Source organism: Uranotaenia lowii, chromosome 3 (assembly GCF_029784155.1).
Source record: "Uranotaenia lowii strain MFRU-FL chromosome 3, ASM2978415v1, whole genome shotgun sequence".
Lineage (NCBI taxonomy): Eukaryota > Metazoa > Arthropoda > Insecta > Diptera > Culicidae > Uranotaenia > Uranotaenia lowii.
Window position 1 is genome coordinate 163409471 of NC_073693.1, and position 16145 is coordinate 163425615.

General features: G+C 34.7%; 1 protein-coding gene and 1 long non-coding RNA gene across 5 annotated transcripts in view; one reads left to right on the forward strand and one right to left on the reverse strand.

Moving 5' to 3' along the window:
• The window catches only part of LOC129751162 (band 7 protein AGAP004871), a 544098-nt gene that overhangs the window by 11799 nt on the left and 516154 nt on the right, over window positions 1–16145 (forward strand). The gene's annotated exons all lie outside the window — the stretch shown is intronic.
• LOC129751163 (uncharacterized) lies at window positions 3000–5438 on the reverse strand. Of its 2 annotated transcripts, XR_008738627.1 has the most exons (7): window positions 5273–5438; window positions 5095–5198; window positions 4611–4910; window positions 4302–4394; window positions 4030–4236; window positions 3718–3966; window positions 3000–3231 (listed from the first exon to the last, which is right to left on the reverse strand). It is a non-coding gene; the product is annotated as an uncharacterized LOC129751163 (long non-coding RNA). The 2 variants fall into 2 exon arrangements; XR_008738626.1 differs by having other exon boundaries at window positions 5095–5438.

Consider the following 16145-nt stretch of genomic DNA (forward strand, 5'->3'; position numbering starts at 1 on the left):
TAATAAAGTTGGTAGATTTTCAATACAAATCAACATATTTTAAGACCTTTTTTTTCGTCTTTTTTTTTATTGCTTTAGTCCATTGCGATGCTTAATTAAGCGATTAAGCACATTTGGTAAAATTTATTTAAAAAAATAAAAAAATAATTTAAAACTGTTTTTATTTAAATTAATTTTTGAAAATTTTTATTTTTTTTCTAATTAGATTAAAAGTGCGAAAAATGTGCTGAATTATTTATTCAAGCAGCAACTCCAATAATTGAACGATGAAAATTCGACTTTTCTACGAGAAATTCGGATGTTTTCTTTGAAAAAGGTCTTAAATTATGTTGATTTGTATTGAAAACTTACCAACTTTATTAAATCATTTGGCAAGGAACCCACGAGAACCCACCGACATTTTTTACATGCATTTAGATCATAATCACAGCTGTCACTTCTCGAGAAATGAGGTGCGCCAAACTGCTCGCAAGCAAGTTATTGCAATTTGAAAAATGTATAATTTTAACCAATTTTTTGCAATTTTGACAGAAAAAATCGGCGAAACGAATAAGTTTTCCACTAGAATATCTCATTTAAGTCTATTCCAATCGAATACTGTGGAAATTTGAGATATTGTATAGCTAAACACAAAAATAGGTGAAAAAAACTATTTTTTTGCAAGGTTTCCTTAAATTATTATTTTTGCAAGTTAAGTACATAACATAGAGCTTAACAATGTTCTACAAAGTTGATGTTAAAGGTGTAATGAACAACTTTGTAGAAGAAACCATGCCTGTATCTTGCTTCTGTAAAAAGTTAGATTTTGGCGCCACCATGCGGATAAAAATAGTACTAATTTAAATCCATCAATAGATAGCGCAAATATAGCCGAATAACTTTGTGGAAGACACCAATGAGCTACAACGAAGCCTCTGGCCTGCAGTCAATTTTGACCGCAAAAGTGTGGTTCCTGGCCCACTGTGCGGCGTAGTAGGTAGTGGGTTGATATTGTTAGCATACAACTTGATGTGGCGCTTAACGGAGTTACACAAAATAAGTTCATTTGGTTTGTCGCAGATATTTAGTTTTTGTATAGCCAGGCTTTAGTCTGGAGATTTATTAGACTACATGGGTCAGTATAATTATAACTCGATGCTCCATATACACACAGTAGGATGATCCAAACGAAATGGTATGTTTCCGATTTAAAATCTTGGGGGTTAAAACTGTTCTTTGATCTACTTTTAAGGGTTGTTCAACGACGCTCATGTTCGGCGGCAAAAATAGCTCTTTTGGTTCTAAATTAAGTAATTCGAGATCGATAGTTCTAAAAATTTGATTGAAATGTCGTTTAAATAATTCTACACAAATGCTGCCATTTAGTAATTTGTGGTTTCAAACAAATTGTTAAGTGGCAAACAAATGTATTTCACTGTTTTCAATTTCTACTAGCTCGAACTAAAGCTAAAAATACCTCGTTTTATCTCATCAGAACATCTTGTGAAGCTCCCTTGATTTGAGCATCGTTCAGCGGCTCCACCTTAGAGTTGATCGATTGAGCTCAAAATTGGCATGAGGCCTTCTGCTAGTTCATAGAACAATTTGAGCCCCCAAGATTTGAAATCGCAAACAAATCCCTTTTTGGACCACGCTTACAACAGTTAAATTGAACAGTAAAAAGCCAAAAGTTGAAACGTTAATAAATACCATTCCATTAGCCAGTTTCTTTCTATCATATATTAGAAAAAAGTTATGGAACAAATGAAAAAGGTGCTTCAAAAAACCCCACACTTTCCTATTTCACATGAAGAAACAATAAACAGACGATTTTGAAACATAATGAAAAACAATAACTGATTTGAATCTTTTTACTAACTCCATTCCATCAATGATTCAAATGCAACTATTCTAGTTTCAGAGATTCAATGCTACGAAAATAAGCATTTGAATACTTTTAGAAAATTAGTTAAAAAAAACTTTGACTATTTCTGACATCATATTTTTCTGCATTTGGAATAAGATTTTAATTTATGCAACAACTTTACTTTGATGAATACTGAATATTGTTGGCTTGTGTTAGTTTATGAATTATCCCATCCGACCAGTACTGATTTAAAAAAGTATGTTTTTTTTAGATAAATTTCTGAATATGGGAAAAAACGAACAAAAATATAACATGTAGGGGTAACTTGTCTACTTGAGGACACTTGAGGTTTTTTTTTGCAAAAACTTAAAAATATATTTTTATAAATATTGGTTCTTCCCCTGATTTGAAGAGTATCAATATTCTGATCACAAAACTACTGTTGCGTTCGAAAAAATTGAAATCGCGGCGAGCAGCTTACAAACTTTCAACATTGGCAGAGTGCCATTTCTCTCATAGTTGATATTATTTATATGAAACTTTCACAAAAGCTCGATAAACTTATAAACTCTTCATTGAATGAGTTTTGAACATCTCGCGGGAAATAGGAAGCAAAATTCAGCAGAAGTAGTAAAAATAGAGATTTCCTCACAAAATTAGCTGATATTTTGTCAAATTCTTCGTTTTCCTGTGAAATCTGTGAAATCTGGGACAAAACTAGTTTATTTGTTTATTTGTAAAAACATCAACGGATCACATGTTGATCTTAATGATAACTTAATGAAATAATGAGTTAGTTACACACTATTAATTTTTTGGTGTAAATTTATGTCAAAAAGGATGCACAAAAAAGAAGCATCACTTTTGACATAAAATTAACCTGAAAAATACAGAAACGCTTGAAGACATAAAATGTCCGGCTATAATTGAATAGCACATTTGACATAAAATTACATCATCAATGATGTAAATTTACGTCAAGTAGGACGCACAAAAGCGTAGCATCATTTTTTACATAAAATTAGATCGTGTAAGAAATAAAATTACGTCGTATTATTTATCGACAATATGAGCTTTCGAAGACATCATTTTAAGAAGCGTTCTTTGATTTATTATTTGTTTATTTCAAACCAAATTTTTTTTTTGTTGCACGTTCAAAATTTATTTGTTTTGTCTGCAGCGGATGATGAGACGACTAAAAGACTTTGAAACCCGGTTATATTTCATTGAAAGAATATATTGGTCGTCGATCGTTTCGGTTCTGCGGTTTTGGGCCATAACGGAAAGCTTAGTGACCTTGTTTCCGGATTCGCGTTCCGTCGCTGCCATATTGCCATTGTGCGGAATTATTAAGGGGGTAGTTCCATTCAAATTTATCTTAGATTCTGTTGGAAGAAAATTAAGCACTAAGTATTCCAATATTTTGATAATAAACGTACTGTTGGCTTCAGACTACATTCTCTATATTCGCGCGCTATAGCCAAATAATTGTCGGACTGATTGCGGAAACATATAAACAATTCTACAACCTCGGCAGTTGTTTTCTAAATAATTCTTGTCGTCCTCAGCCAAATCCTAAGTTACAGTGAAATTGAAAACGAATGTCAAAAAATAACAATCGTACAATTGACTGTTAACTAATTCACCAAAATTACAGGTTAAGTTGCAGCATTTTCCTTATTAAAAATTATAATACTCTGATTCAACGGGGCTGCCTACTTTGTTCAAGTATTTTAATACATACTAGAATTTAGAAAACTATTTAACAAATAGGTACCATTATATAAACAAATCTGTTTGAACGTTAAAAATGTTTCACTGTATTAAATTCCTGCCATGTTCAAATTAAAGTACATAAAAATAAAACTCACCTTTTTTGTTCTAACATTTTTTCAACGTGGCATTTCTCATCATTTCCAAAATCCTTTTAAGAGAACGTCTTGAATTCCTTGGTAACTTTTCCCTGTTGAATCTATTGCAGATGAGGATAGGCAAATTGATTGCAGTTTAACTTGGCGTAGTCCAGCGTCAAAGCGGGGTCATGGCTCGAAAGTTATACAATTTGAATCAACATTATATGTTTTGTTAAATGAACCGGAACATAAATACATGAGAAACATCTGGAAAAAAAAGTTATTCATTTATCAGACTGCTAGAATTAGAAACCTGCTTTCAAAACTTACCAGCTTGGATGGTTTCAATAATGGCAGTCAGACAGTTCTGGCTTCTGGATGTAGTTGCTTGCGGTTCCAAATTGTGGAGCTAGTTGTTTGAGTTTTGACGCAGCAACAAGTTCTGGATATTTTCTGATTGTTTTTAAATGTACTTCTTCATCATTTTAGCTCAAACCCTTTCTATTGGAGTATATATGCCGGGACCAGTGGTAGTAACTGTTGGCATTGATATGTTAAGATTGCTTAATTTTAATTTACATCAAAAATGAATTGATGCCCACCGATTGCCGATGATACTCTTTAAGAGCTGTCAGCACACATTTACAAAGTTCATGATTGTCGATGACGCTGATTACGATTGTCGATGAAGAGGCCTTGAAATAAATAAAACGATTAACACATAATTGTTTAACTTCTCGCAAGGTAATTGAATTTTTAAACTTTCAATGAGGGTCTATTGAAGGCAGTTTTTCTACCATAGAATGACATAAAATTATTATCATTGCAACTAGAATAAAAACAACTGATGATTCGCGATGAGAGAATAACTATTTCAAAATAGATTTACCTACCTATTTAGTTTTTATTACCTTTTCTCGCGGATGCCACCGTGTTTTGAATTCTGAAATCCCGCCACCTGATCAGTCTTAAGAACCAACGACTTTTCGTCTGAAGTGGACGAATCAGACCATAAGTGATAGTTACGTCACGGGAATGGTTTGCTTTTGTTGTGCCATGGATCGCCCGTTGGTTTGCCGGCAGAGCTGTTCTGCGACAGTCGAATGGGGGGCCGTAGGAAGAGATACTTCGGCCAAGTACGTTGTCATGCATTAGACCAGATACGGATGGAGCCCGGTTAGTTGATCACAAGCGGTGGTGTCCACTGGAATCTGGAAGCGAACTGATCAGCTTATCTAGTTTATGAAATTTAAAGCTACTTCTTTGTCTGGAGAAACTTTTTTCATAGATTTCACAGCTTCCAGTATAAAAAACTTTAACAACCGACCTACCTGCAATGAGATAAGAATAATTAAAACTTAAAATTGATGAGCCATATTTTTAATAGCTGCAAACCTTGGTAGTTACAACTTTCTGCAGTCGCTCATCATCATTGAACTTCCCCAATACTTCCTCGAGGCAACACTTCCTCGTGATGGCCAGCTGTCCCGCGATGCCACCTTTGTTCGTAGAAAAGTCCATCAATCCCGGTATTTCCAGCCACCGCACTTCCGTTGTTCAGATTATTGCTCACCTTAGTTGCTGGCACCGGTGCTACCGACCAGTCTGGTTCCTACAAAGCCTTTCAAACCAACATCTAAAAGCGAGAAAATGTAGCAGATTCCGCGGAGTCTTGGATGTTTTTGTTGACATGCAATTTCACTTTTGACAGTTTTCACGCTTATTTCGTTTCGTTACAGCGGTTGCCACTGCACTGCAAAACAAACACCGTTCGATTTTAGAGCAATCAGCAGTCAGTCAAGGTGATCGAACCGAATATAGAAAAAAATATAGACTTTTGTATTTGATTGCCGCCATCTTTGTCAATTAGTCGATCCAATGGGGTGAGTTTTTTTAATCACTAGTTCAATTTCTCATTTAGAGATGGCGCTGATCAAAATGGTTCTTTTGGAGAAAATTTTGTATGGAAAAATTGAGAGTTACCTTTTTTTAATTTTTTGGACGAAGCTGGCACACTTTTTCAAAGGTTCCAAAGGTTCCCACGAATTTTCCGGATCATTTGCACCCGGTGCTGGTATCGAACGAGGTGGTGAAAGTAATTTAAATCGCGAAAAACTTTTGGTGAGAAAGTAATTTTTTTTTGTTTTGATTTTCTATTCTAGGGCCAGCAGGACTGCCAGTTGGGATATATTTTAATGTTTCGCAAAATTGCCTCAATTTAATACATTAACATAGCAATAAAAATGCAAGTATATGATTTTTTATACTGTTTGTAGTAAACCGTAATGTCAGGTGTCTGTGGAAATTCTGTTACAGAGCGTTCGTAAATTGAGTATACGCGATCGGAAGGATTTGTTAGTAATTGAGCTAGACTAAATTATAAACAATTTTATTTGCTGCAGTTTTGTACGCAAAATCTTTGTAAAGGAACGAATTGACGGTCTATTATCAAGTTTATATTGACGTTTGTCATGCATGACATTCAACTGTTTTTTTTTTTTCTTATTATAATTCTGAAAATCAAAAACTACGAACGACTGTTTTTTAAAACAATTTTAACTTTGCATATTAATATCATAAAATATTTCCACGAAACTCCAACCGTTTCGAATGTTGTCCATTTAAATAAAATTTTTAGACTCGCTGGTGAACTGATGCGAAAATATTATTTCTACATTTCTACACTAAGAGACGGCGTTCTATATTGGTCGCAAAAACGAGTTGCAAGTATCATTTTGTTTGAAATACTCATCTCAATGTTTAACGAACAAAATTACATTGTTAAGATAAGTTGCAGCAATCAATATCGGTCAACTGGCAGGTTTGCTAAATAATTTCACTTTTTATTTCAAATTCTAAAACGGTTAAAAAAAGGCTGGCATCCTTTTTGCTTCCAACCCGTTTTTTTTGTTTTGCTCATTGCTTTCTTCTCCGTTTTATACACGCTTTGAAATTTTCATGTAATAAACAAACATTTTAACCACCACACACTATACATGCTCACGAGATGGCACTAAAAATTGAGTTGGATCTTTTTTTAAGACATAGTTAGATTCTGATTCTATAAACATAATGTTAAGTTCCTTTTTCCTTCTTAAGATAATTCAAACTGGAAGTGCGTGGTATTCAAAATTAATTCCTTTTTCTTTTTGGCGAGAAAACAAACTAGAAATTTAGTTTGTTTATCTGTAAGCGAGTTCATTTCGAAAAATTCTGACATCAAATTTTTCGAAGCTGTAAATGTCTTTATATTTCTGGAGAATTTAGGCTATGAGAGTTGAGATCGACATATAACTCTGCTACTAAGCGGATTCGGATTAGTTCTGTGAAGAAAAAATCATCAGGTGCCAAGTGATCATTTTATGGTTGAAGTGTCAAAATCCGCTCATTGAGCGTAACGAAGCAAAAACTATGTGTATGGATAGCCGGCCTCGATACGCCGTTACTGGAACAGGAGATATTGGAATAACACTGGCGATCAGGGTTGCCAACTATTTTTTAGAAAAGTCTGGAAGATTTTTAAAAAATGTCTGGAAATTTCTGCAAATGTCTGGACACCTAAGTTTTGAAGGTGGCGACCTTTTTTTTGGTCCCCAGATCTCAATGTTACAATAGTATTTTTCTGTCACTATATCAGTCACGTGCTCTCAGTTTAACATACATCCAATTTAACATACATCCTCAAAGCATTTGCCAAGGTTTCGAACCCTTATTGAATTCATAGTTCATAGGTTCTACTAATCATTTCCTCAGGGTGGCCACTCGAAATCCATTTTGGATTTCCCGCATTTTTCCCGACTTTTTCCCGCATGTTAACATGAAATTCCCGATTTTGTAAAACAGGAAACAAAACAAAAATCCACCTACCTAGACCTAGATTTCTAAGATTTGCCTTTGTTTTTAAATTTTTTTCAAAAATCGTCCTGAATTGCCCGACCATAAACGGGTGATGGAAAGTATGGTATTTTTATGTAAGTTAAAAATCATCGTTCTTTGAAACTAGTATTCTGAAGATATTTTGCTCAAATCCGACCTTCATATTATTCAATATCAAATAAGCAATTTCAAATTGCTTAGCACCTGCTTTGACATGTTTTGTTCCAGATTTCACAAGATCCAAATATCTTTGGTAACCAAAGCCCTAGCAGCGACAAGTCATCTAATGTCCTTTCAATTCTTTGAGACATTTTGAATATCAGAGAAACCCCTACCTGAAAAAGACCTCGTAATACATCATATGGTAATATCATCTGATTGGAAATGATCGATTCAAAACATGAGGGGTATTACAATGGAACAAATATAAGGAAAATGAAATAATCGCTCTTGGTTTTATAATTGAAAATTCTCTGGAGTATTCGACCGAATATTCGTTTGGTCGAATAGTTTAAAAGGTCAATATTCGGTATTTGGCCGTTGGCCGAGTACAAATTTTGTCGTCCATCATACTTCCTCTCTATGAGCGTCGGATAGAAGCTTCAATTGTTTCGCCTCCTCGGCCGCCTCTCGCTTCCGATTTGCAATAGTTTCTATAACAGATTGTTTTCCTTTTTTTTGTTTTAATAGGACTCGACATCTCTCGAGTGAGTATAACGAGCATACTGGATTATCGATTTCGTTACGGTTATTCCCGTTGTTCAATGAAGCAAGTTAAAACTAGTCAAAACCGATCCAACACGGTAGGAGGATCCATTTCGACCTGGTAGAAATCGGTCGAAGCCAATCGGAAAGAGATTGATGATCAACTGTGAATCAATTTTTAATTGTTTCGCCTTTTTCGTTCAAACTTCATTGAACAGACTTTCACCGAGCCAAAAATTCCAGACTTTTCGGGAGAAATTCCCGGCTTTTTCCTGCATTTTTCCCGGTGGATTCCAAATCCCGTCTTTTTCCCGCATTTCCCGAATGGGTGGCCACCCTGTTTCCTGCCATATTACACCCTGACAAAATTGAATTTTCATAGAATCTTAGAACAATTTATGTCCAAACACAAAAGTCTGGAATTGTCTGGAAGAAATGCCAAAAGTCTGGAAGTCTGGAAACCTAAAAAAATGTCTGGCAAAAGTCCAAAAAGTCTGGAAGATCCAGACAAAATCTGGAAGGTTGACATCACTGCTGGCGATACGTGAGGAAACATCGTATCGAGAACATCGTGCAAAAGCGATTTCTGTTTTTGGAATGTCCGAAGGAATTAACATCACTTCAGATAAGTATTTCGTTTCTAAAGTTTTTTGTTTGTTTGCTTTTCGGAGAAGCGTTCTGAAGCCTGGAATCCGTTGGGATACGCTGTTTTGATGGCTGCGGAGGTTCACGGATCTTTGGTCTTGTTCGGGAGACTCGAAATGAGTCTCATATCCGCTCAGCAGCTTAAAAGATCTGCGATTTGATGCATCTAAATGGGCTACGATCGACTAGGTTTGACCCTCACATTTGGTCAAGTATTGTAATTTTTATTTTAAATATGATTTGTTGGCTTTTTGTTTGAATTTGGGTCATTCCGACGAAATGAGCCGGCCTCATTTACCGAAATTATACTGCATTAAAGTTTTTGTTATCATCATTTTACTACATTTTACATTAAACTCTGAATTGATGAATTGAACAATGGTAACGATTAATTGAAAGGCATTATCGTAAATTTGAGAAGCTATTTTCACCATCTATTTTTATAAGAATAGCATTTATGAGTGTTTATTTTAACGCGTTGCTAAAGTATGGACAAAGGAAAAACCATCTATTTTTAGCGTTTATAGATGTTTCAACAAAACTATTCTCTCGTAAGGTTGGATTGTAAAGGTAGATTTTCAAAAAGCCTTGTCACCATGAGGCTGAGAAAACAAATAGCGGATTTTCAAGAAAGCATTATTGATTGGAAATGATAATTAAAATAAATATTTTTGAATCTAGCTAGATTGATTTGAAACTGTTATTAATCACCAACATAAATTTATCATTCAGTCATCAGTATCAAAATAAATTAGTTATGCACCTATTCCTGCATCAAATTATCTTCAGCAATATAAACAATCAACAATAGTATTAACATATCAAATTTTCAATCATTTCGTCGTGATACCTTAAGATTCAATAACGTAGTTTTCAATTTGCATTCTGTTTATAATAATAAACAGTGCTGTAAGTTGATATAAAACAATATGGGTCAATAAATGATTCACTTTAACATATTGCATTTTTTATACTTTGATAAATAATTAATAATTCCATAGTGTTTTTATAACCATCACGGATGTTAATAAATGATTAAACATTTTTACCGTCATAAAACTTTGTTAAAATGAGATAAATTTTTCATTAGGAGTATGAGGCAAAGAGTTGAATTGTACTAATGAGTTTCAAAAACGGTTTAATTCAGTTATCACAAACTACATAACAAGTCGAAAATCAACTAGAACAAAGAGACGATTCACTTCATCCATCAACAACATTTTAATATTTTATACATTTCCTTATAAATATGCTTAGAAGTATGATAAAAGTATCTGAACTCTAAAAAGTTGTTTTTGGAAAACATTAGTGTATCAGGAATAAGAGTAAGGAACGCAAGTTAGTCAAAAAATTAAACACATTTTTCACTTTACTAGGTAGGTCTTTCTTAGTTTCTTTCTACTGCCTCAAAGATAGAAATAGGAGTTTCCTTAGGAAAAATCTAGGAGCATAGGAGGTGTAGGAAAACTCGATCGCACCATTGACCAAAATGGATCCTGATCTTTAACCTTTCCCCTTTTAACACAACCCTGGCCTTGGATATTTAAATATATAGATTCGCAGACGTATAGACGGTTTCTATAGTTGGTGATATTGACATACCTTTGTTTCTGAATTTTTCGAAATTTATCTTTGGAATATAAAGGGACAAAAGGTTGTTAATTGATCCTATAAAATATCCTACTAACAATCCTTCCTTCATTCCTCTTTGACTACTAGGACGTGGCCGGCGCTGTTATTGATCATTTTCAAAGGGAGAGCATGAGTTTTGTACATTGTGAATGAACTGCTAGTCCCAAGCACCATTCTTTTGGTTCTTGCACAAAATTGATGGCCTCGATCAATCACGGAGTAGCAACCATTGGCGAGGTAGAACTTGTTCTGCTTAGCCACGCCAGCGATCATGGAATTCGAAGTGCGTAAGTTGAACAAAGTCTAATCAAATATGTTAGCTGAGGCTCTCTGAATGGTCATGTCTAAGCACTTCAAGTTCAATGATTTCAGGTGGATATGAGTAGTCAACCAAGCTGAGCTGAGCTGAGCTGTAAGCGAGTTCATTTCGAACCGGAACTACATTCAAAAAACAATTCACTTTTCACTGCGTGTTGTTTTGACCGGAAGTGTCAAGCTTGTCCACATCTCTGTAAAAGCAATAAATACAATCTTTACCAAAACAGCAAAATCCGGTTCCGGAAATTTGTAACCTTTCTTTAATTTCCGGAGAATCAACAGTTCAACCATTTCATAAAATTAAATTTAAAACTGCATTCAAACATGTAAAGTTCGTTAGCACGTGTAACACGTAAAATCTTTGATCGCTTCGATTGTTAAATCAGCCAAGTTGGATCTCAGTTGCTCCTATGTGGCAAAAAGCAGTAAAACGCAGCAAAAAAAAAAAAACAGTTTCGGTTAAACTTATACAATAAAAGCTCCAAGACATTTCAACGTAAAAAACTGAAATTGTTAAAAGCTCTTAAATTGAATCTAAGCAATAATACATTATATAGAATACGACTTTAAAACCTAACAAAAAAGAATAGAATACGACCATGTAAAGTAAATTTACATATCTACAGGAATATAATTCCTAACAACACTGAAATTACATAACACGGAACCCGATTTTTTATGTCAATATAATAATCATGAATCTTTAAAGTACTGAATTAAAAAATAATAAAATTGCACGAGACGAAATATTATAAATAAATAATAAAACGTTAAAATTATTGAAATTATGTGAAAAACACATTATACTTGACTGAATTACTCAAATTTGTGGATTATTGGTTGACAGTGTCAAAGTGTAAACATTGAAATTAGTTTTGAATCGCTTCGAAGAATCGAAGCGATAGAATTATAGATACGTTTTCTGCAGCAAAAGCCGAACAAATAGCTTTCGGAACAAAACGAAGAGATTTGTGCCTATGAGCAGCTCCCGATCAAGGTGGTGTACAGGATATCCGCATACATATATCTGAACTCCTTGATTTGGTACATGTTACGGCTCTGAATGACCATCCAAAAAGCTCCAAATTCCACCGAAAACGCAAGAGAAGTCGCTCGAGATCTGCCACAGCCCTTCTCACCAAAATAGATAACAGGTAAGAATAATTTTCGATTTACATAGTTGAACCGAATATTCAGCACAAAACTGATTGAAATTTCAGGTGTTAATTTTCCTAACGAAGAGCTGGTCAGTTCGGTGCAACGTCTAGGGCAATCAAATTCCGAGCTGCTCTAGGGACTTTTGCAGCCATCAGGGAAGCTTGACACAACATTCTTGGCTAGAGCATGGCTGAGCAACCCTCGACCCTCGGGACAGTATTGTATTTTATTTCGAAATTGCAAAATTCCTCCTAGATTGTTGCCGAAATTTGTTTAAAAGATTTTTAAAATATAATTTTTCTGGAATTTCGGCAACCTTTGAAGGATTAAAAATCAGTGCTTCGAGGAAAAAAATATACTGAGGATTTTTTTTTCGAAAACATGTTTAAAGAAAAACAATAAATTTTAAAAAGATTCAACGTCCAAAGATGAAAAGATATTGGTTGCAACAAAATGTTCCTCTTTTCTAAATGTTTGCTGTGGTTTTATAGTTTCATAAGACTTCTAAATAAAAGCGATGAAGAGCTGAGTAGTTACCATTAGATTAAAAAAAAATGATCTCAGGAATGGAACGAAAATTTTAATATTAAAAAACATCATGATGTTAATGGATCAGGAAATGAATGTTCACGATTATTGAAATTGAATAAATAAAATAAATAAAAAATAACCACATAAATTACCTAAAAATAAGTGATTTCTAAACCTTGTCAATTTCAGCTGGTATTGTGAAAAAAAAACTTTTCGAATTCGATTGATTTTTTCTTGTATCTGTAAAAAACATTTTTTGTCTTGGCTATGAAAAAATTTAAGGTTTTTTTTAAATTTCTTTATTAAAATGACAATCATAAAGTTCCGCAGTATACTGATATTATCGCGCCAGCCCTAAATTTTACCTCGGAAGTTCGGACTTCCGACAAAGGAAAATGAAGTTTTACATTTTTGGAAGTGTGCGTTCAGCTATCAGTTCACCAGCGACGTTTAAAAAAAATATTTAAATGCACAATAAGTGTAATTTCAATTATAAAAAAAAATTATAAACTAAAATTTATCCTTATTATCAAAAGGTTGCTCACATCTGAGCTGGAACCTTAAACGGCAGGACATCTTCGCTGAAGACGCAGAGTTTTTCGGGCGGTAGCAGAAGACTCCTCGTCGAACAGGCCGTGTACTAGCCGCTGCTGGCTTACTCGATATCCACCTCTCAGCAGAACTATTACTTTTCATCTTCAACTCGAACCAGGGGAGCATCCATTTGTCCCGGATTTGGGATAGTTTTAATGTCCAACTCGATGTATAAACTGGCCTGGTCGAGCGTGACAAAAACGGAAGCCTGAAATTTCCTGAAAGCGCAGCAACATAATTTAAGAACCGAAGGAAAGGAATCAAAGCAAAACATAACGATTGCTACACGACAGTCGAAAATAGCTTACTGTGATTTTTTTAAAACGGGCAGAGATACCAACCACTACTCACCGCTCGGTTGTTAAGAATTTATTAAGTCAAAAGTACGTAGTTTTAGGTAGGTAATTTTAATTAACTGAGAAGTTTTCAAATAGGGGAGATGAGGTTATAACAGCTTTAATAGGCAGAGAAACAAGGTCTTTGAAACAAAACAAACCAATTTTGTTTCAAAACTTTCATTTTTTTAAAACAGACTTCTGTATTATTTGAATCGAAGAATTAAGGATTAAATTTAAAAAAAAAATAATTAATGATTTTTTTCCTATCTTAATACTTCTGCACTTTGATTTTAAACCAATTCTTTGATTCGAAACATTCTAGAACAACAGTCCCTATAGCAACAAAGCCCTAAATAATTGGTTCAATTGCTAGTTTTTATTTAGTTTAGTTAAGTTTAGTTTCTTTATTCAGTTTTATATACAAACATTTACATTTTTTAATTTATACTCCACTGGTTACACCGTTTTAGGAGTATTTATTGAAACATTCTAAACTTATTTGAACCAAAAAAATGACTTTAACTGTATGGAATGATTCCTTTAAATTAAATCCTCAGCCTATAATTCAAAAGATATTTTGGTTTGCGAAATTTCCGATTAGCCGTAAGGTCACCGACGTGTTATACCAAATTATCGTGCAAATGAAAGACATTTATCTTCAAATAAGAATAAAATGAACGCATTCATAAATGTCTGTTTCATATATATCATAATTTAGACAAATCTATATTTCAGTGTCGTTTTCGAAGACGTGTAAATTAGGTGCAATTTTTTAGTATTCCAAGCTAAGCGTGTAACATAAACACGGAAAATCAATAACATAACAAAACGGAGGAAATTTTCTCTTTTTAACAGATTCCCTCTCTTCATTAGTCTTCACTGAGAGAGGGAACTAGTGGTGGTTCCAAGCGGTCGTTATGTGCAGGCGCTTGCCGACATGCCCCATTGACAAAACGCACCGGACGGATTAAATTTAATTCGGGTTATTTAATTTAGGTTAATTTAGGTTATCTTAAAAATAGGTCTTATGATCCATAAAGATCGTATAAATTTATGTATTGGCGATTTGTGTTTGTGTGTGTTTTGTTTGAGTTGGAATTGATGTAAAATTAAAGCTTTTCATTGTTTGTTTGTTTATTGTTTATAAAAAACCATCTGACGTAAATGTCTTAATGGTTTACTTAATCTAGGTCTATCTTGACATACATTCAAAGTTTTCTTATTAATTAGTTCTTAATTGGTCACTTATACTGGATTCGATCAAGCGTTTAAAGGTTGCAGTTGAGACATTAAAGTCAAAGAGAGCATAATTGCGTAAGAAGCTTACTTTTGCAGAACGCAGGGGGTCATTGCTACCATAGCGCGTATTTCTTGATTCCAGTGATAGCCAGTCACGATTTCGCAAGGTTCTTTCTGAAGCATAAATATGACAGCGCGAAAGTATCCAAGAGCAATCGATTTCGTTTTTGAGAATTTTCGCCACAAACAGTGATTGGCTAATATCATGGCGATTCGACAGCGTATGGAGGTCAAGCAAAGCGCAGCGTTGTGCATAAGGTGGCAGATTTCGAGGATTATTCCACGGTAGATCACGCAGAGCATAACGTACGAATTTTCGTTGAACCGCTTCAAAACGCGCCACCCATGTAGTTTCGAATGGCCACCACACCAGATTTGCAGATTCTAATATTGAACGAACCAGGCAGCAATACAGAGCTCTTAGACAAACAGGATCTGTAAATTCTTTACTCAGACGTATGACAAACCCCAGCATTCGATTGGTCTTTTCAAGTGTAGCAGAGTAGTGTTCCTTGAATGTCATATGACTATCCAAAACAACGCCAAGGTCCTTTATTTGATTAACACGATGTAGAAGTTCGCCCTGGATATAATAGTCGTACAAAAATGGAAGTTTCTTGCGTCCAAATGTTATGATACAGCACTTAGAAACGCTTAAGGCCAGTAGGTTGACAGCACACCAGTTCACTACTGTATCGAGGAATTGCTGTAGTATCTGACAATCTGCCAAACTGTTAACGTTCAGAAAAATTTTCAAATCATCCGCGTACATAAGTACTCCGCATCCAAAAAGCAGTATATTAATATCATTGCAGAACAGGGTGAACAATAAAGGGCCCAAATTACTTCCTTGTGGTACTCCTGAAGTCGGAATGAAATCTGAAGATTCAGATGTTCCGATTTTAACAGCAAGACGACGATTTGTTGAATAGCTTCTGATCCACGCACAAAATCTCTCAGATAATCCCAGGCGTGCTAGCTTTAAAAGTAAAATTAAGTGATTAACTGAGTCAAACGCCGCAGTGATGTCCGTGTAAATTGCGTCGACTTGTTTGCCACAATCCATGTTAGATATGCAAAATGATGTGAACACTGCCAGATTAGACGTTACCGAACGTTTCGGAAAAAAACCGTGTTGATTGTCCGAAATCCAGTTCCTGCAGGCTGAAAACATAACATCGTTGACAATCCTCTCTAGGACCTTCGAGCAGGCAGCTAGTGATGTGACACCACGATAATTGCGAACCTCTTGCTTATCACCCTTTTTGAAGACTGGGCTCATGAAAGATCTTTTCCAGGTGGCAGGGAACCGATGTTGTTGTAAGGACTGATTAAAAATATATGTCAGGG